Consider the following 22,594-nt stretch of genomic DNA (forward strand, 5'->3'; position numbering starts at 1 on the left):
ATGCTACTTTTCAGGACTGGAGTTCTTTCAAAGTAGCTCACAATTAAAACAACAGAAGCCTGCCCATTATCAATACAAGCATTAAAACCACATTTAAAAAAAAGAAAAACTCACAAACATAAAAAACACTGAAGGCCAGACAGAATCACTTTGCCACACAGGCCTAATTTAAAAGGCGTTGTGTTGTTTTTTTACACAGCACACTTAAAATTCAATAAGGAGGGAGCCAGCTATACAGCTAGGGCAGGGTTTCTCAAACTTGGGTCCCCATCTGTTGTTGGACTACAACTCCCAAAATCCCTAGCTAGCAGGACCAGCGATCAGGAATGTAAGGATCCTTTTCAATTACCTCCGAAAACTATTCCCATGCACTAATCATCTGGCTAAGTGTTGGGTCTGGTAAGCCCCAGGATCCTATCTGATCAAATGCTGGCTTTTCCCTTGTCAATCATAGTCTTCCTTTCCACTAGTCATAGCACAGTAGTACAGGTCAGCAACAAGTGAAAAATGAAGTGGCTCTATGGTTGGCAGCACAGACTGACAGCACAACCAGCAGCTCATTTTATGATCAGATGAGGTACCTAGCACAAAATACACCAATTATAAAATACAATTACAGAGCATTTGAAAAGAATAACAGCTTTATCTAGATTGCTTTCAGTACTTACCATATTTTCCCGTCTATAAGATGCCCCCATGTATAAGACGCCCCCTGTTTTTGGGGACTCCAGTTTAAGAAAATGGGGAGAGATGTATCCGTGTATAAGATGCCCCCAAATTTTTGACATTTTTTTAAAAGGAAAAAAGCCCTAGTCTTATACACGGAAAAATACGGTATTCAGTCATAGTACAAAAGAGTCCAAAAATGTTCTGTGCTTATTTTTTTAAAAAAACCAACATCGCCACTTTACTGATCAGCTATTGCTATAGAATCACATTTACCGTTTAGTTTTCACACAAAGATATGCATTTGACCAACTTTATGAGAGAGAAATATTAGATTGCACTATAGACCCTAAGCCTCAAAAAACTTCAACTACAATAGTTTTATTGTTAAAATAACCATGATTTAAATCAGTGACAGAGAACCTGTGATCTTCCAGATGTTGCTGAACACCAGATCCCGTCAGCCCCAGCCAGCACGGCCAGGAATTATGAGACTTGCAGGCCAACCACTTCCAGAGAGCCACAGGTTTCCTACCCCTGATTTCCTGTTTCCAGGAAGTGTGGGAAAAGGAAAGCAGCCCTTCATAGTACATGGAGTCTTTCTGGAGTGACACATAAGGAGACACATGAGTCAGAGCTACTCTGGAATTCAGCAGATCTGCTCTAACCTTAAGATCAGTCTATTCAAATATCTGTACCTCTAGGATCCTTATCTAAGGTAGCCACATTCTATTGGCCAGGCATTTCTTCTGACTAGGGAGGATAATCCTTCCTCTGCCCCACACACATAATTAATAGCAAGGTATGGGGCAAATCAAGAAAATGGGGGCCTGAAAGGTGTCAAGATGCAACAGCCAACTAGTTCTGTACAGCCTAAGAAGGAAAAGAAGACCTTCTCATCAAGTGAAAAATTCATTCTCTCTCTCTCATCAGATATATTTTAGAGATGTAGCTAACAGTGTTCCCTCACCCACATGCAGATGTTAGAGAACTGTTTATTTTGTTTAGTTTTGTTTCTCCTCATCCTAACCACTACTTTTCACCAGTTGGCTTCTACTTCCCCTTTGAATGATGGGGTTTGATTTTATTTCTCTGAAGAAATGCTGAATTTGCTAAAATACATGTAGGGGGGAAAGCTGATTATATTTAATGTAACATGACCCCCCCCCCAAAGGGTGCATGTATGAGGCCTTTGAGAAAGAATTATATATAGATATGGTCCAAGAAGGGACGTGGGTGGCGCTGTGGGCTAAAGCCTCAGTGCCTAGGGCTTGCCGATCGAAAGGTCGGCGGTTCGAATCCCCGCGGCGGGGTGCGCTCCCGCTGTTTGGTCCCAGCGCCTGCCAACCTAGCAGTTCGAAAGCACTCCCGGGTGCAAGTAGATAAATAGGGACCGCTTACTAACGGGAAGGTAAACGGCGTTTCCGTGTGCGGCTCTGGCTCGCCAGAGCAGCGATGTCACGCTGGCCACGTGACCCGGAAGTGTCTTCGGACAGCGCTGGCCCTTGGCCTCTTTGAGTGAGATGGGCGCACAACCCTAGAGTCTGTCAAAACTGGCCCGTACGGGCAGGGGTACCTTTACCTTTACCTTATGGTCCAAGATCATGAAGGAGTCCATCATTTCTAAAGGAAATTGCATCCCCCTCTCCACACATAAATATTAGCAAACTGTTTAGGTGAAGAGATGCACTGGCATGCACACATACACACACAGTCACACACACATGTGCAATAATGAAGAACAAGCGTAAAGTCTGCCTTAATACAGGTGCTTTTTTTAAAACAGTATTTTACAGAAAATCATAATCATATTTGCTCAAAAGGTCTTGTTTAGCCACACACTAATGCACTCTACGTAATTCCAATTCAGCTGGTGCAGCTCTGGGTACAAGTACAGTGGTACCTCGAGTTAAGTACTTAATTCCTATCGGAGATCTGTTCTTAACCTGAAACTGTTCTTAACCTGAAGCACCACTTTTAGCTAATGGGGCCTCCTGCTGCCGCCATGCTGCCGGAGCACGATCTCTGTTCTCATCTTGAAGCAAAGTTCTTAACCCAAGGTACTATTTCTGGGTTAGCGGAGTCTGTAACCTGAAGCGTATGTAACCTGAAGTGTATGTAACCCGAGGTACCACTGTACAGTCTTCCCTTCCCTTCTCACCACCCCCCACCCTGCCCTATAACATGATGAGATCTAGAGAAAGACCTACTGGCAGAAGCATTTGGGGTACATGTATGCCCTGCATTCCTCAATTTGTCTCACCACTAAAAAAAGTTACTTAAAGTACCCGTGAAGCACCTTATTTTTTGCTGATAGAAATATATCCATGGTATAAGGTAAAGGTAAAGGGACCCCTGACCATTAGGGCCAGTCGTGGCCGACTCTGGGATTGCGGCGCTCATCTCGCTTTACTGGCCGAGGGAGCCGGCGTACAGCTTCTGGGTCATGTGGCCAGCAGGACTAAGCTGCATCTGGCGAACCAGAGCAGCACACGGAAATGCAGATTACCTTCCCACCAGAGCAGTACCTATTTATCTACTTGGACTTTGATGTGCTTTCGAACTGCCAGGTTGGCAGGAGCGGGGACTGAGCAACGGGAGCTCACCCCATCGCGGGGATTCGAACCACCAACCTTCTGATCAGCAAGCCCTAGGCTCTGTGGTTTAACCCACAGTGCCACCCGCGTCCCATGGTATAAGGTACTTGCTTACTAATGGGGGTTTTTATATCAGAACCCCCAACACAAATCAGTGGATTACATATGAAGCAAAAGAAGAAGACATGCACAGTCCTGAGAAGGTTGAACTGTTGTATAAAAATACATAGAAGATAAGCTAATGTAGAATTATTTATCTGGGCAATTTATGTAACATAAACATTCAAAGAAAATTCCTAAGCAGTTTCATCTTTTTCATGAGACCCTATTCTAGTCTATCACTGCACAATTACTCATTATAATAGGCTCCTCTGGTCCCTTCAAGTATTCAAGATAGGACACTTTCACACACAGTCTTTCACACACGCAAATGCACTCAGAGATCTACCATGGCTCCTGCATTGCTATAACACCTGCAACAGCTTCAGCTAAAAAGGTGTGGTTTCCTGTACACTTTAAAAAAAAGAAAAGAAAAGAAAGAAATGCATTACTTTTCTCCATATGTGGGCAAAGTGTATACGCTGATGCCCACACTGCAATTCATATATTTTAAAATCAAGAGTCGTTTTTTAAAAACTGCTTACATATGCTTCAACAATTAGGTAATTCACAAGAAATGTGTTTTTGGCAGCAATCTACAACACAAAAAACAAAAAAGTATTTTGACATCAAATTCCAAGTAAACAAGCATAGGAATGAATGGAGCTTAATGGGACTTACAGGTAAGCATGTATAGGACTGTCTGCAGTCATAGTTACCAACAACTCCTGTAGCTAACATGCAACTGTTTAATTTTAAAGGGAAATAGACTGATGCTCTTACCCCATAAATCTTATTGCCTATGAAGAGAAGGGCTTCAGGCAATATACATTTAGATTCTTCATTCACCCCACCTTGAAGACTTATGGGTACATAATAATATTTTAAATATAATAATAATAAACCCAAAGCATAATACAGTTCCTTTTAAACCGCTGATCTCTGCACCTGACAAGCCAAGCAGCCTGCTTAGAAGACTGCAGTCCCATAATATGTGTCTGTCTCTCTCATCAGGAAGAAATACCACTACCCAGTGGGACTTACAAACACAATTGCATGAATGCTTGCTCAGTAGTATCCTAAATGCCCAGTGACATGCATGAATATAAAATAGGTGGATATGCACAGTCCATTTCAGGTATTTCTAAGATGACCAAATACTGAGCTCATTAGTATGGGGAAGGGGGAGAGATGATTTCAAATTCTGTTTTCCATTGCACAAAGTGGTACTACCTAACTTTATTTCGGTAATTTCATCCACATCCATATTTCTTCACTTTGTCAAAACTACAAACTGTAACGTTGTAACAACTGGCTCTACCACTCTAAAGAGCCTAACAGTTTGTGCTTTGGTCACATTTTAGCCAGTATCAGTGCTGATTAACAGCAACACATTTTTCACCTGGTGCAAATAAGTTTCACCTGGTGCAAGTAAGTTTCACTTGGTGCAAGTTCATCAAGCTCATTCTGTACTCATATTGCAACTTTACCACTCCTAAAATCTGAAGACTAAGAGCAGTTCAAAATAGGCTTCTTAAAAGTACATTTAGCAAAACAACTGCTACTATTTTTCTCTATGACACAGAACTGTTCTTTCACACGAAGTCAATGTCCTTATGCAACATTGCTAATTGTGCCCGTGTCAGTTCCTCTTTCCTCCCCTTCCCACACCATTTGTCCTAGAAGGACAGCTTCATTTCTCTGGCCCTCCCCCAAGCAAAACACAAAACAGTAAACAGGGAACTTCCTGATGCTACAGCCTTCTTCAGAAGCCGTGCCATGATTCAAGATTAGGACTATTAGTGCCCTTTTTCGAATTCTGTAGTTCAACATACAAAACCCAGCGATCGGCAACAGCTGCAAGTTCTTTCCAGGTTTTAAAGAAACCATATAGTAGCTTGTCTGTGGACGGGGTCATCTGGTTATCGAGAACTGAGCAAACACACACACAACCCTCACTATTAACACCAAGCTGTCTCAAGAACACAGACCACCTCTGGTGCGATTATAAACAGGATGTCAGCCATCTCCACTTCTGGTTGTTTGTCACCAAAGCGCAACGACGACTTGTACACGCGAGCTGGCTATGTATGCAGAAGGGAAGGAAGCGGGTTTGCTTCTCCTCTCGCTCTTCTCTTTTTTCTGCAAACCTCTGGTCTCGTACGCATCCCCAGCAACAAGTCCACCCGTCACCCCCCCTCCATCTCTTTTATTTGGGGGTGGGCAACAGTCGAATTTCTTGGCTTCTGCGTGACACCCCACCCCCCCACGAAGCCGCCTACCACTTAGTTGGGCCACCACCAACCCCCCCACCGAGCTTGGTGCCGCCTACTCTGGCCGGCAGCAGCAGTTCTCGAGGGTTTCAATTTCCCCAGTCCTGCCTGTAGGGCGCCGGGGATCGAAAGCACCGTCCAAAGCAGCAGCCCTTCCAGGGAGCTCCAGCCATTGCCCCTCTCCCCGGAGGGAGGGAGGCTGGCTGGCGGGTTTCCCCTTCCCAAGGCGGTCCCACCTCTTGCGCTGAGTCCCCACCCTTGGAAAAGCACCGCGGGGGCGGGGGGGGGGGGCTTTGTGGGCAGGAGACGCCGAGCCCTGTCCCGCAAAACGGGCAAGCGCGACCCCCAAGCTGGGCGGGCCAGGCTTCTAAGATGGCAAAAGAAGAGTCACCCCCGGGGGGGAGACGCCATTCACCCCGCAGCGCCCCGGGGTAGGAGGAAAGGAGGGCTCCTTTCTCGCCCTGCGCCCCTCGACGTACTCACCGCTTCCATGGGCGCCTCCTTGGGCGAAAGGGGTTCCGCACTGCTGCTGCCCGACCTCACTCTCTGCCCCACATACTTTCCTCTCCAGCCAGAGCAAGGAGGGTGGGGGAGAAACGCGGGGCTTTCCAGGCTCAGACCCCAAGGGGAGTCGAGGTCCGCTCCCGCCCACGCAGGATGGCGACGGACCCACTGAACCCCTCCGCTCCTCTCGCCGACGGCTGAGTGAGGAAGCCAGCTCCGCCGAGCCAGTGCGCAAGCGCCGGGGGGTTGCCCAGCGCAGGCGCACTGAAGTTTCCTCAGCCTTCGCTACGTTTTCGGTTTGTCCAGCCCCTTGTGTGTGTGTGTGTGGTTTTTTTTAAAGTGACGTATTGTTCTGCAAGGGGGGGGGCTGTTGCTGGAGTCCCTTTCTCGTGTTGCCACCCTCCGAACCTCTCCAGGAGGAGGCACACGTAGAAGGGCCCCAGAAGATGATCTCAGAGTAGGTTCGTAAGGAAAGAGGCAGTCCTTGAAGTATTGCCGTCCTAAGGCTTCACAGGTCAAAACCAGCACTTCGAATTGGGCCCAGAAACTAATTGGTAGCCAGTGCAGTCGGACCAGGATCAGTGTAATAGGCTCAGTGGCGTAGCGTGGGTTGTCAGCAGCCGGGGCAAGGCAAGTAATTTGCGCCCCCTAACCCGTGGATTTGCGCCCCCTAGCCCTAACCCCCAGATGTTGCGCCCGGTGCCGCCGGCCCCCCCTGCACCCCCCACACTACGCCACTGAATAGGCTCAAAGTGTTCTGCTCTGATGAGCAACCTGGCTGCTGAATTCTGCACCAGCTGAAGTTTCCGAACTGTCTTCAGAGGCAGCCCTATGTATAACACACTGCAGCAATCTAACCTTGAACTTACCAGAGCATAGACGACAGTAGTTAGGCTATCCATGCCCAGATGGGGCACAGCTGGGCCACTGGGCCATCTGAACCTTGTGAGACAGCAGAGGATCCACAAGTACCCCCAAGCTATGAGCCTGCTCCTTCAGAGGAAGTGCAACCCCATCAACAGCAGGCGATCTCCCACCCATCTGGTCTAGGGAACCACCCACCAACAGTGCCTCCGCCTCATCTGGATTGAGTTTCAGTTTGTTGGCTCTCATCCAGTCCATTACCAAGGCAAAACACTGGTCCAGCACTTCCATTGCCTCACCTGCAGATGCAAAGGCGAAACAGAGCTGATTGTCATCAGCAGATGTACTCCAAACCTCTGGATGATAACCCCACCCAGTGGTTTCGTGTAGATGTTAAACAACATACGGGATAGGATTGAACCCTGCAGAACCCCACACTGAAGGTTCCACAGGGCTGAAAAGCATTCCCCAAGCAACAGCCTCTGGGAACAACCATCCAAGCAGGACTGGAACCACTGGACAGTCACTCCAGAAGGATACCATGGTTGATGGTATCGAAAGCCGTTGAGAGGTCGAGAAGAACTAACAGGGACATGTTTCCCTTGTCTCTCTCTTGACAGAGGTCATCTTACAGGGCGACCAAAGCAGTTTCTGTGCCAAAACCAGCCTAAACCCCGATTGAAATGGATCCAGAAAATCAGTTTCTTCCCAAAGCCCCTGGATCTGGTCTACAATCTGCACCTAGATGGAGGGCAGAGTGGTAGCTAGGGGGTGGGGGGCACTGGGTGCCACACTGCAGGGGGTGGCACTTACTGCGCCAGAGCCATGCATCTTTCCTGGGAGCTATGGAGTGGCTCAGGCTCCTGCAGGCTCCATGCTGCCCAAAACAGCAGTGTAGCCAGGCCTCCCCCTCAGCCACTCTGCAGTTGAGGGAGATGCGGTGGGCGGACTCTGCACTGCTTGAAAAAGCAATGTACCTGCACCACCCTGAGCTCCCTAGCTATGAAGGTCTGGCTTCCACCAAAGAAGCAGCATTGGATTAAAAGGACATAAAAAGGGGGTGGGGCATCTTCTGTGTCTCTTTATTCAAGCCTGTCATTCTGCTCCTAGGACCTCCCCCTAACCTACCTCATTCGAAGTTGAAAAGCTAAACCTCTACCCACTAACACCCAGCAGATCAGGGGCCCCATTCTCCCTTGGCTGAGAGTCATACCCTAGCAGTTCTTCTGCCTTTATTACTAACAGCTTGCACATTTTAAATAGTGAGCATGTTTGTGCAATTGTTACACAACACCACTTTCTTAAACAGATGGGTTAAAGAGGAGGCATTTGTAAAGATTCTTATCAGTGTATATCTTGAGAAATTATCTAATGATGCCAGACCCAGTGTGGCTAATAGAATTTTTCTACAATCAATCATTGTTTGAGTGACAAAAAAACTAGAAAGCTCTAGAATAAACAACCCTAGAGGTTAACTGACTCAGAATGAACTTCTAGTGATTTTCTCATCCTATAAACGGAGGCTGTGAATATATTACCATTTACTCCAGCTCCAGTGGTGTCTGAAGCCAAGTACACATGGCATTAGCCACAATCCATATGCATCCAGTGTGTGCAGTAATGTAAAAATGTGACCTGAAATACAGGTGGGGGGAACATCTTCACAGATGGAGACCCTTCAGCAAATATGAAGGATAAGAGATTTTAAGCAGCAAAATAACTAGCTAACAGCATGTTCCTAACCATTTCTACTCAGAAGTAAGTCCTACTGACTTCAATGGGGCTCACTCCGAGTTAAGTGGGGTTAGGATTGCTTAAAGATGAAAGTTCCCAAAGAGATTAGATAAAACAATCTGAAGTTATAATGAGATAAAAGATAGTATGTACAAATATGCATTCATCTATCACTGCCTGAAGAAGGCACTCAAAAGCAAAATGGAAAATGAATATTAGCATTCCCAGGTAGGAAGTTCAAGCACCAATGAATACTATAGGAAATTTATGGAATAATACACACCATGGCATCCTTTTTGAAGTGATAAATCTTATACTGGATACCCTGAACTAAACCCAGTTTAGTTGGCACATATGCAACCAAATGTGCAACCAAATGGCAAAATAGCATGGATTGCACAAATCAGTCAATGTTTTTATGTATTTATATATTATTGCTATTCACGTTCTGCTTTTCTGTCCTGCAGAAGAGATAATGAGTTGGTCAGCAGGGAGAAATAAGCCACAAAGGGGAAGGTAAGGATTGACTCAGTCTTGCCATAAAACATTATGGCACCAGAGTTGATGAGAACTAAAAATTGCCAGCTCCCATCTCTATGTCAAACAACAACAAGAAGCCAACTGTATGGATCCAGAGCAGGGGACATTTTGCGTTTGAGCTACAAGGTTGAATTTGGTCCCTGGTTCCCAGCTCATCATCAAACAACACGGAAGACTCTTCTTCAGGTGTTGTCTAACATCTTCACTGTAAAGTAAGAACACATAGAGAGAGAGATGTTTGGACAGGGTAGATCTTCTAGACAAGGGAAGGGCAAAATTGAGCGGCAGGGGAATTGTTTAGCAGTGTTCTGTAAGATTTCCTCCTTTTTCCTGCAAATGACACCTACTGGCACTGGCAGAAACTCAACAGATGCAAAAGGGGTGTGTGAGTTTTTGTAGTGTAAGAGGGTTTTACCAAGCAGAAAAGGAAGACAGCAATGCTTGTGGTAGAAAGTGTGCAGAATGCACACTTTAGGATTTAGAAGTATACACCTCCACCCTGCCCTCCCACCTCAGGCCTTGAGCCAAGCTTAGGAATCTTATAGCTCTGTCGAAATCGGCCGATTCTGGTGCCCTTCGGACATTTAATCGGCCCCAACTCAAATTGTTCCAGGCCGCCTGCCACGCTGGCTGGTACTAATGGGAGCTTAAGTCCAACATCATCTGAAGGGTGCCAGCTTGATAAAGGCCACTCAGCAGAAAGCCCTGGTCTGGTCATCCATAGACAGAGAATAATAATAATAATAATAATAATAATATATTTATACCCCGCCCATCTGGCTGAGTTTCCCCAGCCACTCTGGGCGGCTCCCAATTAAATGTTAAAAACAGTAAAGCATTAAATATGCCAAACCCGAGTAATCCACATCTTTTCTAGGACAGCGTAGCAAGGCAAACGGGAGCTAGTCTCCTCTCTCCCTCGTTTTTTCCACCTATATTCCATAGACTTCGTCTCAGCTGCACGACACGTGCAGAAACACGCGTCCTTTTCGTTTTGTTTTCTCGCCTCTGCGTTTCGGCTTGGCCCGCTCTCTCCAGCACGGCTGCACCGCTTGCAGGCGGCTGTTCTCCCGCCAGGGCGTTGCAGAGCCGGCCTGTGCCCTTGCTGATGCCAAGCGCAGCGAGAAGTCGATGCGCCCTAGGACCCGGGCAGCTGCAGTGAACCAGAAGAAGAAGAGGCCGGGCGGAGCCTCGCAGCCCTCGGTGCTGCGTGTACGCCGAGACGTCACTGCTGGAAAGTGGAAGGTGGGCGGAGGAGGCGGGGAGAGAGGGCTTTACCGAAAGTGGACCGCGCTTGGCGGGGTTTGGATGTGATATCCTGGAATTCCCATCAAGTATTGATTTAGTTGTGAGATGAATAGATCAGGTTTCATGCGTGCCACTAACTTTGTCGTGTCTCCCCGCTTGCCTCGAGTCCTTTGCTGGTTTTCAGAGGCTGGAGTGGGGATCAATCCTGCGCTTGCTAACCTTTCGCGAGGACCTGAGCCCTCCCGTCTTCTCGCCGCCGGAGGGGAGGGGTGTGCGCGCGCGGTGCGGGAACGAGCATTACTCACGGCTCTTCCTGGAAAGTCAAGGTTGGAGCAGTAACGATGGCCGAAAAGAGCTACAATAAATCGCACCACTGCAGATGGAAATCGTTTTCAGAAAGCTGCGTGCTGCTCAGGCAAGCAAGGTTGCTGCGGTTATTGTAGAGTCCACAACAACAACACCTTCATTAAAATGCCAGCCTTTACTACTTTTTTAAAAAACATTTATTCCGCATTTGCTCTTACCACGGAAAATCCACACACCAGACCATCATTCATAGCACATTCAGAGCTCATCATCCGTCTCTCCCCTCCCCCCACGGAGCTGTAGTTAACCTTCCACACAGAGCTAAACGCTCAGCAATCTTAAAAACAACAACAACAAACAGTTCCCAGGATTCTCTAGAGGGAGGGAGGGAATGTGCTTTAAGGGTAGGGTGTATACCAAGTATTTATTTATTTCATAACATTCACAAAGGGCTTGATTTTAGAAAACAAAGCGGTTTACAAAAGTAAAAAATAACACACATCTGCCGCCACTGCTAGTGTGGAAGCTCATTAGTGTAGGTTTTCGGGTGGGACGTGGAACTATGGGTATCCAGTTTGTGATGTTTCAGTGGGTGTCCTCTAACAGCACACCATGACTTGCTCCTCGTTTCAGCTCTGCCCAGCTATTTTGTTTCCTGTGGTCCTTTCCAACTGAGCTGTCCCTCATGCATATTTCCTTATTTTTTACTGATTGCCTCTTGCTGAAGTCGCATTTGAATTTCAATAACCCGGTTATAGAGTTCATGTGGGGGGGTTACCTCAGAGGCTGTGCTCACGGTACACGCACTGAGATATTTTCTTGCACAAGAATGCAATATACTTTTTATTTATTTTTATCTAATGGAAATGGATATTGCTCATCCCTGCAGAAAAAGCCATGGAGCCAAGCAACAATTTCGCTGTGCTCATTTCTGGTAGCAACCATGCAGGTAGGAGCAGAACCACCTCCCGCTTCCCCCAGTCACTCTAGAAGAACACCATGGTCAATAGTGCTCAAAGCCATTGAGAGGTCAAAAGAAACCAAGGTGGTTTCATTTCCACCATCTGTCTCCCAAGAGAGGTCATCAATCAGGTTGACCAGGGCTGTTGTGGTGCCAAAACTGAGTCTGAAACAAAGCTGGAACAGATCAACACAAGCCTAATACCTTATACATTATGTTCCAAGTGCCATCAATAGCCAGCTTCCCCCCTTTGAGATTACAATGGGGATCATATAAGACTCCAAAAGTTCTGCACCTGCATAGAACTGGGAATTACCTATGATCAGTGTATAACTGATGTCTTTTGGGATTACTTGTTTTTCCATTATTCAAGCCTTTCCTGTTACATTTCCCTCTGTAATAATGAAGCCAGACATAAGTTTTGTTTTGACATAGGATGCATTCCAATGTGGGGGTTATTGCATTAGTTTTTCTGATTACAATGTTGGTGCTTCTGCCCTGATTTCCAGTGTTCCTTTTACACTGCTTTACCTGCTGTGTTGTGGAATTGTGGCTTTTTTAAATCGATGTGCTCCCATGTCATACTAAGTTCCATCCACATCACTGGCTGATGTGTGATACAGCAGAGGATGTCATTGGACATGTCACCAACCACTACACACCCTATATGCGCATGTGTGCTTCTGTTCCCCCACGGGTTGCCTATGGAAATGGTGGGAAAGCACAGTATGCCAGGATACCACCCCAAATTTTGTCCCACAATTTTTCAAGGTTAATGGGGCTGAAAATGGTTCCCCCCCCAAGAAGCAATTAACACAGAGATGAGTGCTAAACTTCTGCTTGATTCTGCTAGATTTCCAGAAGCAGTTCAAGTGTACTTTCAGTTTGATGCAAATGTGTATTTTCCAGTATATAGTAATTAAAGCTGGGAATACCATAGCATTAGCTAAAGTGAACCCTGAAGGTATGAAAAAGTGCCAAACATGATATTGCCTCCTGACAAAATCAGGTGTGGAAAGGTTGCCTAGTAAGCAACAATGGGGAGAAAGTTTTATAAGCTCTTGCTTAAGATACACATACTACAATGATGTCTGAAGGTGAGTAGCATAGCCTTGGAGACAAAGCATGGTACAAACAGTAGTATCTGGAAATTGGGGCAAGAAGCAACAAAGAGTCTTAAGCACCTTATAGGATAAAAAAAACTACACTGGCATAGCTTCTGTGGACTGCATCAGGTGCTCTGGATAGCACCCACAAGACTTTATGCCATAAAAAATGGTTAGTCTTTAAGGCGTCATAAGATTATTTTTACTGCAACAGGGCAACATAGCTCAAATGCTACCCGTATGGAAACTGGAGCTAGGATGTTCCTTTGCCATAAGCTCCCCTTTGCTCTAGAGGGAAATGATTTCCTGCTTCTCATCAGTAAACTTGATGCTTGGTCTTTAATTCCAAGGTGGAAACAGATGATTGTTTGCTTTTCCTAGAGAGCTGAAGGCTGTTTTTAAAAGATTGATGCTTGTCAATTGTACATACCTCATTTGCATTGCTAGCAAACCGGCTTTGCAGGGTTTGGGATTGTTGCAAAACCTGACTGAACCTAGTTGGCAATGTGTGTGGAAGGGGATCAATGTTTCGTTATAAGTTTGGTGCATGTGTTTGTCAGACTAGGTGCCAGACCCCACTAATCCCTGGATCAAGCAAGTGTTGAAATCTAATCAAGACAGGCTAGCTTCCTGAACCCCTGGATCCACCAAGTGTTAAAATTAATAGCCAGGTGAGGTGTAAGGAGAACAAAGGGAAGGGGCTCTGTGGAAGACAGCAAATGAGCAGGGCCCATTCTTCAAACTGCACATAGTAAGAAGGGCAAAAACTAGAGTTGGGAGTTGAGAGTTTGTAGTGATATGACCTAGAAGTAAAGCAGCAAGCTGGAGAAAAAAAATCAGAGCAACATTTGAATCCAAGGCTATAGCTATGGGAGAAAAAGTACTCTTTTGGGGTGTTGATGCTGTGAACCCCTCCATCATAGGCTCAGGTTGTATATATGTGTAAATAAACCATATATCCTAAAGACAGCACAGTCTCCTCTGTATGTCATCCTCAAACACCTGTCAAAGCCCACACCTAAAAGGGCCAGGGCCCCCAATGCCATTGCTGCTCCTCTTGCCATTTCTTACTGGCTCTCCGCTTGTGACCAAGGCAGAGAGAAAAAGAAAGAGTGTCATGCCAGCAAGCTATGGGAGGGTAACTGCTGCTTCTTACTCCCTTATCTGGCCTTTCCTCTCTGAGAAATGGTGGGGATTGGGCTCAGCATGAGCAAGCAAATGATTGTAGGGAGGAAGAGAGTGGCTAAAAGACACCCCCTTCCAAAACAAGAACAACACATGGCTTCCTTCTGTATTCTTGCATTATTTCAAAGCTCCAAGTCATGTGGAAATGAAACCAGCCGGGTTGAATTGAGTTTGATTTTTCTTTTCTTTTCAACTAGATAATTTTGATGTATTTCAAAAAGGAACAACAGAACACAGGGCAATGTTGCTGTTGTTGTTTAGAACATAAGCTATGCCCTGACTTTGAACTTCAAAACTGGTCCCTGGCAAGAAGTTAGTTTGTTGAGTGGGCAGATTACAGTACTGCAGAAACGTATAATTTGGTATGTTGGAGGTTTAAATTCTTTGCATTTGGGGCAAATTCTGTAACCATGGGAAAGCCCTGGTTTTGCATCCAAAATATCCCACATTTAATCCCTGCCATCTCCAGTTTGGACTGGAGAAGGCTCTTGCCCAAAACCTGCAAAGAACCAGAGCCAGCCAGGGCACACAGTACTGAAAACCAGTGCTCTGACTCAGTAGAAGGCAGCTGCATTTGTTCCTTATTCTCACCTGGCTTTCTCTCCCCCAAAAACAAGAAATTTTACTTTTCATGTTGACTGTTTGTTCCTTTAAAAAGTCACATTAGACGGTTAAAAAAAAGAAAGATGATACCTAGGTGTATCATCTTTTAATCTGTTTCTAGTTGCATACTATATCTGGTCAGGAAAACAGGGCAGTTTGCCTGTCTTTATTTACCTGGTAAATGAATAATTGCCCTTTTCACCTTTTGGATGAGTCTGCAAATATAGATATACATATCTATACAACTGCACAGAAGACAACTCTGCACGAGCATGCAATTATTGTTTCCTAAGGGCAACACACCTGAGTTTATGCTATTATTATTATTATTATCATCATCACCTTCCTCCACTGTCAAAGACAGTTAACTTCTGAATACCAGTTTATGGGAATCACAGGTCATGAGAGTGGTGCTGCACTGAAGTCCAGCTTGCAGGCTTCCTATAGGCATCTGGTCAGCCACTGTGAGAACAGGATGCTAGGCTAGGCAGGCCATTGGCCTGATTCAGCAGGCTCGGCTGTTGTTGTTGTTGTTAGGCACTTTTATCCTACTGAAAAGAGCTCCAATGGCAGGGCTGATTCCATATATAAAGTTATATGGAATTACAAATGTAAAAAAAGTAAAGACTAGTGCTGTGGTTTGGAATGTAGCTGAAGACAGTATCTATGTAGGGAAATAACTGTGTGGACCTTGGGCATGATAAGACTTACGTTGCAACATCTGGCCCTTGGCTGTTTAGCAAGAGAGTCTTTTCATCTCTGGGTGGCTTCTGAACCTTCATCCAGGACGGCTGTATCTGTTGTGTCATATGAAGTCAACTTATTACAGATAGCCTGTGCAGGTAATGGCAGCTGAAATGGCAGCCACAGGCAGGGTTAGGAAAAGCATGAGGCATAACCAAAATCCAGGCAGAACACTTACTGTTGCCCACACGGTAAGCAAACACCCCTGTGGTAAGCCCATTGTTTGTTTCCAGCCTAATTCTTTTGCTTCCTCTGCTCCCTTTTGGAATTACTTGGGGGAAGGGGGAGAAAATTACCCAAGTCTCCAACTGAGAAGTAACCAACAGGCATGGTTGCATTGGCTGTTAATTTTTACCTTCCTTTTGTTAGCTCAGGAAGAGACAAAACCTTTAACTAAGACTCTTAATCCTAGATTTGATAAGACAGGAAAATGGGATTCTTAGTATTTGCTCTCCTTTTAATCATTAAAGCCCCATCTTAGTCATAAAATGATTCCTTTTTGCTCTTGGGGTCCCCAAAAAGACCTGATTTCCTTTACATGTGACTGTTCCTCCCTGCCTCACCTCCTCCTCTGTCACTTGCTGAACAGGTGCCCTCATCTCAACCACAAAAAAACCACTGCCTTGTAGACATATGGAAAGTTATTAGCCCTTCCCCTTCTCTCTCTCTCTCTCTCTCTCTCTCTCTCTCTCAAAACCAAACCCTCACTCTCTCATATATTCTGCTTTCAAACCCAATCAGGTCCCATTTTCTTTGGGAAACCTGCTCTCTTTCTTACCCTTTTACTCTCAGATCATTCTTCAAGGGTGTGTTCACATTACTGACCTAGAGCATAGTTACACCCCACCTGTTGTGTGTGCATTCTCCATCTTCCACTTAGTGTAGAAGCACAAGAACGGTGCTTGTGGCGACCATAAGGGGATATGTGTGGGAGATTTGCTATCAAACCTAACAATGCCAGTTAGTATGTGAAGGGGTTAAGGACCACAGAGTTCTAAATTTATAGAGTAGGCTTACTGATGTCACGCCCCCTCTTCTCCTGAGAGGGAAAAAGTAAGGCATGTAAGGTGGTGGGGAACACTCAGAGAGGGGGGATTGGTGGTAGGATGGTGATGGGTGGTCAGAGGGAGAAGTGGGAGCAGACTGGGAGGAGGAGGTGTCAGAAGCTGAAGAGGTAACAGGGTTTTAGTGAGCAGGAAGTGGCTGTGGCAGAGAACAGTCCAGAATCCGAGGCAGAGAGGAGTGGAGGCTGGAAAGAAGGGCAGATCAAGAGGCAGAGATCAGGCAGGCTGCTGAAGATGCCAGGAAGTCTCCCCCTCTTGCGACCAGCTCCCCGCCCCCCGATCTCCCAGAACCAGACAAGGAATGAAGAGTGCAGAGCAAAGAAGGACAAGACGAAGAAACCTCAGGTTGCTGGGAAAGGACCCAGGGGAGCAGTCATGGAGAGTGCTGGGAAGGACAGAACCCTCAGTTCTGGCAACTGCCCCACTGGGGCAAGACCTACTGGGGAAAATTGCTGTGATCACTAGGCATGAGGTGTCTTGAATAAAGAGTTAACTTCACTGATACTGTGTGTTTTATTGTTGACCTGCTCCTGACTCCAGCTCCTGACTGTCATAGTCTCATTGCTGAGCAACAATGTGCAGAGCTCAGTGGAGGGGGAAGCCAGCCAACCAGAAGAATCTCTGAGGTGTACAGTGGTACCTCCAGTTGTGGATAGGATCCGTTCTGGATCTCCAGTTGGATCCTGAGGTTTCCACAACTGGAGGGACAGCTTCTGCGCATGCACGCACGGCAGTAGAGCACTTCTGCACATGTGCGTGTGGCAAAAACCCAGAAATATACTTCCGGGTTTACCGCTTACATATCCCAAAGTTTACATAACCGGAGGGATATATATGTGGAGGTACGACTGTACTTGCCTGGAGGCAGAAGTCAGGTCCAGTCCTAGGTTTGGGCGAATAGCAATCCACGTGGTCAGATGGTCCAGGGGTCAGGAAATCCAATGATCATGGGGTCAAGGGTCAAGGCCTAAGACGAGAAGGAAGCAGCAAGGTAGGTCCAGGAGCTTCCAGTGTTGTTACCCGCATCTGACTGCTGCTGGAAGTTCTGCTTAAGAAGGCTGAAGCCAGCAGGTTATCAGTGCTTTCTCTGTGTCCTTGAAGGCTGATCAGCTGCAGGTGGAGTCACTCCACCTTCTCCCCCTTCAGGCTACTGTTCAGCAGGTGAAACGGACTCCTGGCCCATGGCACCGACACTGAGTCAGGTAGGATGTAAAGGAACCGTACCTAAAAGGATAAAACCCAGCTTTAACGGCTCAGGCCAATTTTTTATATATAAAATTAATTTAGAACCAAATGAGACTTTTTCAACAGTACCCCTTTCTACCAGTGCAATCCCATACATGCCTCCTCAGAAGTAAGTACTATTGAGTTCAGTAGGTTTTACTTCCAGGTATGTGTGCATAGGATTGCAGTTTATGTAGATATTTCCCCATTCCACTTGGATATTGCCCCAACATATGCAATGGAAGGTGAAACTGAAGACCAAATACACAAAATATACTTTATGGAAATAGCGCTCATGTAGTCTATTCCATGAGGAATGTGAAGCTTTTAAAAGAACTGGCTGAAATGAAGACTCTGTGCTGGGAATGAGTTTGTTTGCAATTTTTATGCCTCCAGGGAAGATATTTCCCCTAGGAGCAGGCAGCGCTGAAATAATTTGTTCTGGGAAACCAAAAAGTGATAAGGCCTTTTCAAACATTTTTATTTAAAGGACGGGTGTTTTAGTATACTATTTGAGATTTATCAATATAATGTATATATAATCATTATGAAAATACATTCATAACTGTATTTGGGTTATAACCAATATTAGTCATACTCAGCGGAGAACTACAACAATTAATGGGCATGACCAAGGTCTCTTTATTTCTGTGGGTCTGCTCTGGGTGTATATTAGTTGGATACAAGACATTATTTCCATATACAGTGGTACCTCGGTTTATGAACGTAATCCGTTGCGGAAGTCCGTTCTTAAACCGAAACCGTTCTTAAACCGAGGCACACTTTCCCTAATGAGGCCTCCCACTGCCGGTGCCCTTCTACCATTTGGCTTCTGTTCTTAGACCGAGGTAGAGTTTGCAAACCGGGACACTGCTGGTTTTGAAGAGTTCTTAAACCAAATAGTTCATAAACAGGGCTGTTCTTAAACAGAGATACCACTGTATCTAACAAAAAACTAAAATAATGGGGGAAATCTGGAGCAAACCTTACAAGAGTAGGAACAGGGTAATAGTGTATGAGAAAGTACTGTCTACTCTTAGCTGTGGACCTAAATGAGGAGTCGGTAATTATCTGGTTGGAAAATTAGACCAGGGCTTGCCAACCTTCATGGGTGAGTGGCCACTTTTGAATTTTGATAAACTGTTATGGGTGCCCACCACAAAATGACTGCTCTTGGGGTATGGCATAACACAAAATGGCTTCTACATCTAATTTTTTTGTGAGAGGGGGATTGTGTTCAACCAAAGATGAACTGTTCTGGAAGCTCTGCTAGTACCATCTTGGTAGTCAAAGATAACCCCACAATTATTGGTAGTTGCTGCAGCAATGAGCTCATATATGTTTATATATATATGAACCCTTATTTGTGGGCTTGAGGGTGCTGGCCTCTGAGCTCAGAAAAGGGAACTATAGGTGGTATTTGCCACCTATGCCCCCATCTAGTCAAGTGAGGTGATGGGAAGTCCTAGACAAAGTGACCTATGATGCTCTGTGTATAAAGAATATGTGCACTTTTGCTTAGGTGCAGACAAGCCATCTCTTTGGTGCAGTGTTCATCCTGCGTTTGTAAAGTCTAGGAGACCTACACCCAATCTTTAATAAAGCACTAGAACTGGCCATTCTGATTTTTTTGACATCCTTCTTTGGTATCCCTGCAACCAACCACTCACAAAATCCCTCCTTTGGGCCAGCAGTTCAGAGCAGGAATACAGGACCACATTTTGTGGCATGCTGCCCATTGGTTAAAAGTTATACCTACATCAGCCACCACTATACTTGTTCAGTGAGCCCACCAGCACTTCATGTGGTGCCTATGAAAGTTTTCAGTAAATATTGCCTCAAAAATCAAAATGCACAAGAGTCTGTTTATTCTTATTGCTCAATTTCTGTTTGCACATTCTCAGCCTCTAATGCACTGAACATGTTCCCCAAAACATGTCCACAGAACTGGACACCCACCTTCTGTTCTGTTCTGTACAGAGGAGAGGTGCAACGAAAGATGCAGCACCACAAACATGGTAGTGGCTGTTGGGAGGATATATATTGGGTTGCCTGACCTCCAGAGCTGACCTATACATGCTGCTTGCATGCTTCAGCCCAGCAACAGCTGGCTGCAAATTATTGCATAGATTCCCTGGCTGGGGTCTGCCCTCCTTTCCATTCCTAACCGAACTTTTACACAGCCATGGAGTCCTCTCCCTTATAGAGAGTTACCATGGAAAAAGGAAAGACTGCACTGGAGTGAAGGGAATAGTCCCTAAGCCTAATTACACACATACCAATAATGGGGTGGTACACATACAAAAAGATGCTGGCCAGGGATTCCTTGTAACAAGCAAATACAGGAAAAGGTGAGGCTTTGAGTGAAGCAGCCGCAGCCCCATGTTGCCTCTGGGTTTTTGCTATGTTGCCTTCCCTGAATTGCCTTCTCCAAATCAGCACTGAGAAAGAACTACTTTTATAATGGCATGTAGTTTAGAGAACAAAGACCCATGTTCCAGGAACCATAATGGCATAGATTGTGAAAGCATTATCCTTTGCCAAAATCCAGTGCCAAAATCCAGGCCTGTCTTGATTCAGGTGCATGGGAACAGCCGTTTGTAGAGGCCCAGAGTAAGTAGCAAAATCCAGCTTGCTCCAGCTTGTTCTTCAGCCCCTGTAAGAAAAACCATTCTGGAAAATGTATCTGTTCTGATATGTGGTTGCTAAGCAGTTGCTAAAAACATCCAGGCTTGATTTTAAGGTTACTGATAGAGAATCTGCAGGGCTTTATTATACCAAGTTTTAAATCTAGCTACTGTATTAAAGAAATGTAATAAATGAAAGGGCAGAAAGGAATTAAGATGTGTTGCTTTTTAAAAGCACTATATGTAATAAAGAATATATCATGAACATAAATGACTCCAGCAAGCATTGACTTACTGCACTTTCTCAGTCTGTTTGAGTACTCCAGTACAGTATACCTGAAGGAGCGTCTCCACCCCCACCGTTTAGCCCGGACTCTGAGGTCCACCGAGGTCCTTCTGGCAGTTCCCTCACTGTGAGAAGTGAAGTTACAGGGTGGTACAGATGGGCGGGGTATATAATAATAATACCCTACAAACTTCCCCCAGGAAAAAGACACTGGTGGATAGCTGAGTTGGTTAGAGCATGGTACTGATAACACCAAGGTTGCAGGTTTGATCCCCATATGGGACAGTTGCATATTCCTGCATTGCAGGGGGTTGGACTAGATGATCCTCAGGGTCCCTTCCAACTAAAAAAATAATAATCTATGATTCTACAAAAACCCACTCTTTGCTGCTGAATCAGAGCAAACTGCAATTCAGGTATTCCACAGATTGTTGTTCTGATTCAGCAGTATAGAGAGGGTTTCCGCAGGGAGAGCATCAGGGCAAAAATAAGAAGTGCTTGGAGAAGGGCTTGGAAAGCCTGGACCCATCCCTAGAAATGAAGAGCAAATGTAAACAAGCACTTACTAAAACTATTTTTAAATGCAAAATGCATTTTAATTGTGACACTTCCTTAAATTTCCAAATGCGCCCTCTGGCCTGAAAAGGTTGGCAGCCCCTGATCTAAGTCTTTAATACTAGGGCAACTTTAGGAACTTCAGTTAGTCAAGCGGGTAGCAGATTTAATTGAGCACACATGGCCAATACAAACACCATAACAGTTGGCCTCTATTTTGGGAAAGAGGCCAAGGATCAAAGATCCTGAAAACATTTATATATTGGCACAATATTTTTAGTGTCTTTGGAAAAATAAAATTTAAGAAATGAAGGATACAGAAACTCACAACAAAAATTGGCATCAAGAACTCTCTGCAGCACTCACTGACTTCAGTGAGTCAGTGCTTTGGCAGCAAAAGGGACCATGCTGTAAGGGGACTTGCAAAGAGACAGGAGATGTTATGGATCTTTATATGGTGGTTTCTTACATTCAAAGTTTTCTTACATCATGGCTGACACGTACGTAGAAGCACCAGGATTTTGTTCTGCACAGCCTCTGCTTACAGCTGCAGCTGTGAGAACATGTAGAATATATTGCATGTGGCCATTGCTACACAAAAGCTCTTCCTGTGCCAATCATGTGGTAATTGCAATGTTGGAAATGCTTTTAATTCAGAACATGCTAGGACCATGTTGTGGTACCCAGGAAAGTATGGTGTATGTTCTGACAGAGTGAACTTCAGTTTTGTATAGGAAATGCTATGCTGTACTCAATATGTGATATTTTCTCTAGGTTGCACACCCTGATCAGTCTAATTAATCAGTCTAATTAGCAGCATCCTACTTTTGTTATACCATGTTTTCCTGAATCCACTTTTCCCCCCATGCACAGGTTAGCTTGCAACTGTCTCTGCTCTGCTCCATTTAGAGAGAGTAACGTTCCTTTGGGAAATACTAGTTTGCTGATTTGAGTATGTTTACTATTGCAATACTTGGCTGTTTCAAACAAGATTCTTTACTGATTGCCAGGAAAAGAAAAGCAAAAATCCCACTAATGGTAGTCAGCCATGCCAAGAACTAAAAGCAAAGAACTTAACAGACCTTGGTTGCTGGGATTGAAGTTTTTCCTATAAAAACTGGACTCAGATCTGCTGGCATAAGACAGGGAATGTATAGTAGCAGAGTTAATGCCAGAGAGGGGCAAAAGGCTAGGGAAACCCATGATGTTGATGATCTTTCAGGTTTCTTCCCTGAACTCTTAGCCTCTTCATTTTAAAAGTCTAGTCTTCTTATTAAGGAAGAGAGAAAATGAAAACAACAAACAAACCACACAAGCAATATACTGTTTAATTGCTCAGTTAGAAGCAAATATGATCCCACATTCAGGTTTTCTAGATAGTGAATGCAAAACAACAACAACAGTGGGA

At 45.1% G+C, this 22,594-nt stretch overlaps 1 protein-coding gene and 1 long non-coding RNA gene across 2 annotated transcripts in view; both read right to left on the reverse strand.

Moving 5' to 3' along the window:
• Positions 1–6,432, reverse strand: part of JAK1 (Janus kinase 1) — a 34,908-nt gene extending 28,476 nt beyond the window's left edge. The window contains exon 1 of the mRNA XM_083447979.1: positions 6,119–6,432. The gene's annotated coding sequence lies outside the window, so the exon portion shown is untranslated. The remainder of the gene's footprint in view (positions 1–6,118) is intronic.
• Positions 6,433–8,985: 2,553 nt separating this feature from the next.
• Positions 8,986–22,594, reverse strand: part of LOC310680980 — a 128,701-nt gene continuing 115,092 nt past the window's right edge. Inside the window, exons 8-10 of the long non-coding RNA XR_014513035.1 lie at positions 20,209–20,374; positions 10,745–17,718; positions 8,986–9,482 (exon numbers count right to left, since the gene is read on the reverse strand). This is a non-coding gene — a long non-coding RNA (uncharacterized lncRNA). The remainder of the gene's footprint in view (positions 9,483–10,744; positions 17,719–20,208; positions 20,375–22,594) is intronic.

This window comes from Podarcis tiliguerta (genome assembly GCF_965153285.1).
Source record: "Podarcis tiliguerta genome assembly, chromosome: 6".
In the NCBI taxonomy this organism is placed as follows: Eukaryota; Metazoa; Chordata; class Lepidosauria; order Squamata; family Lacertidae; genus Podarcis; species Podarcis tiliguerta.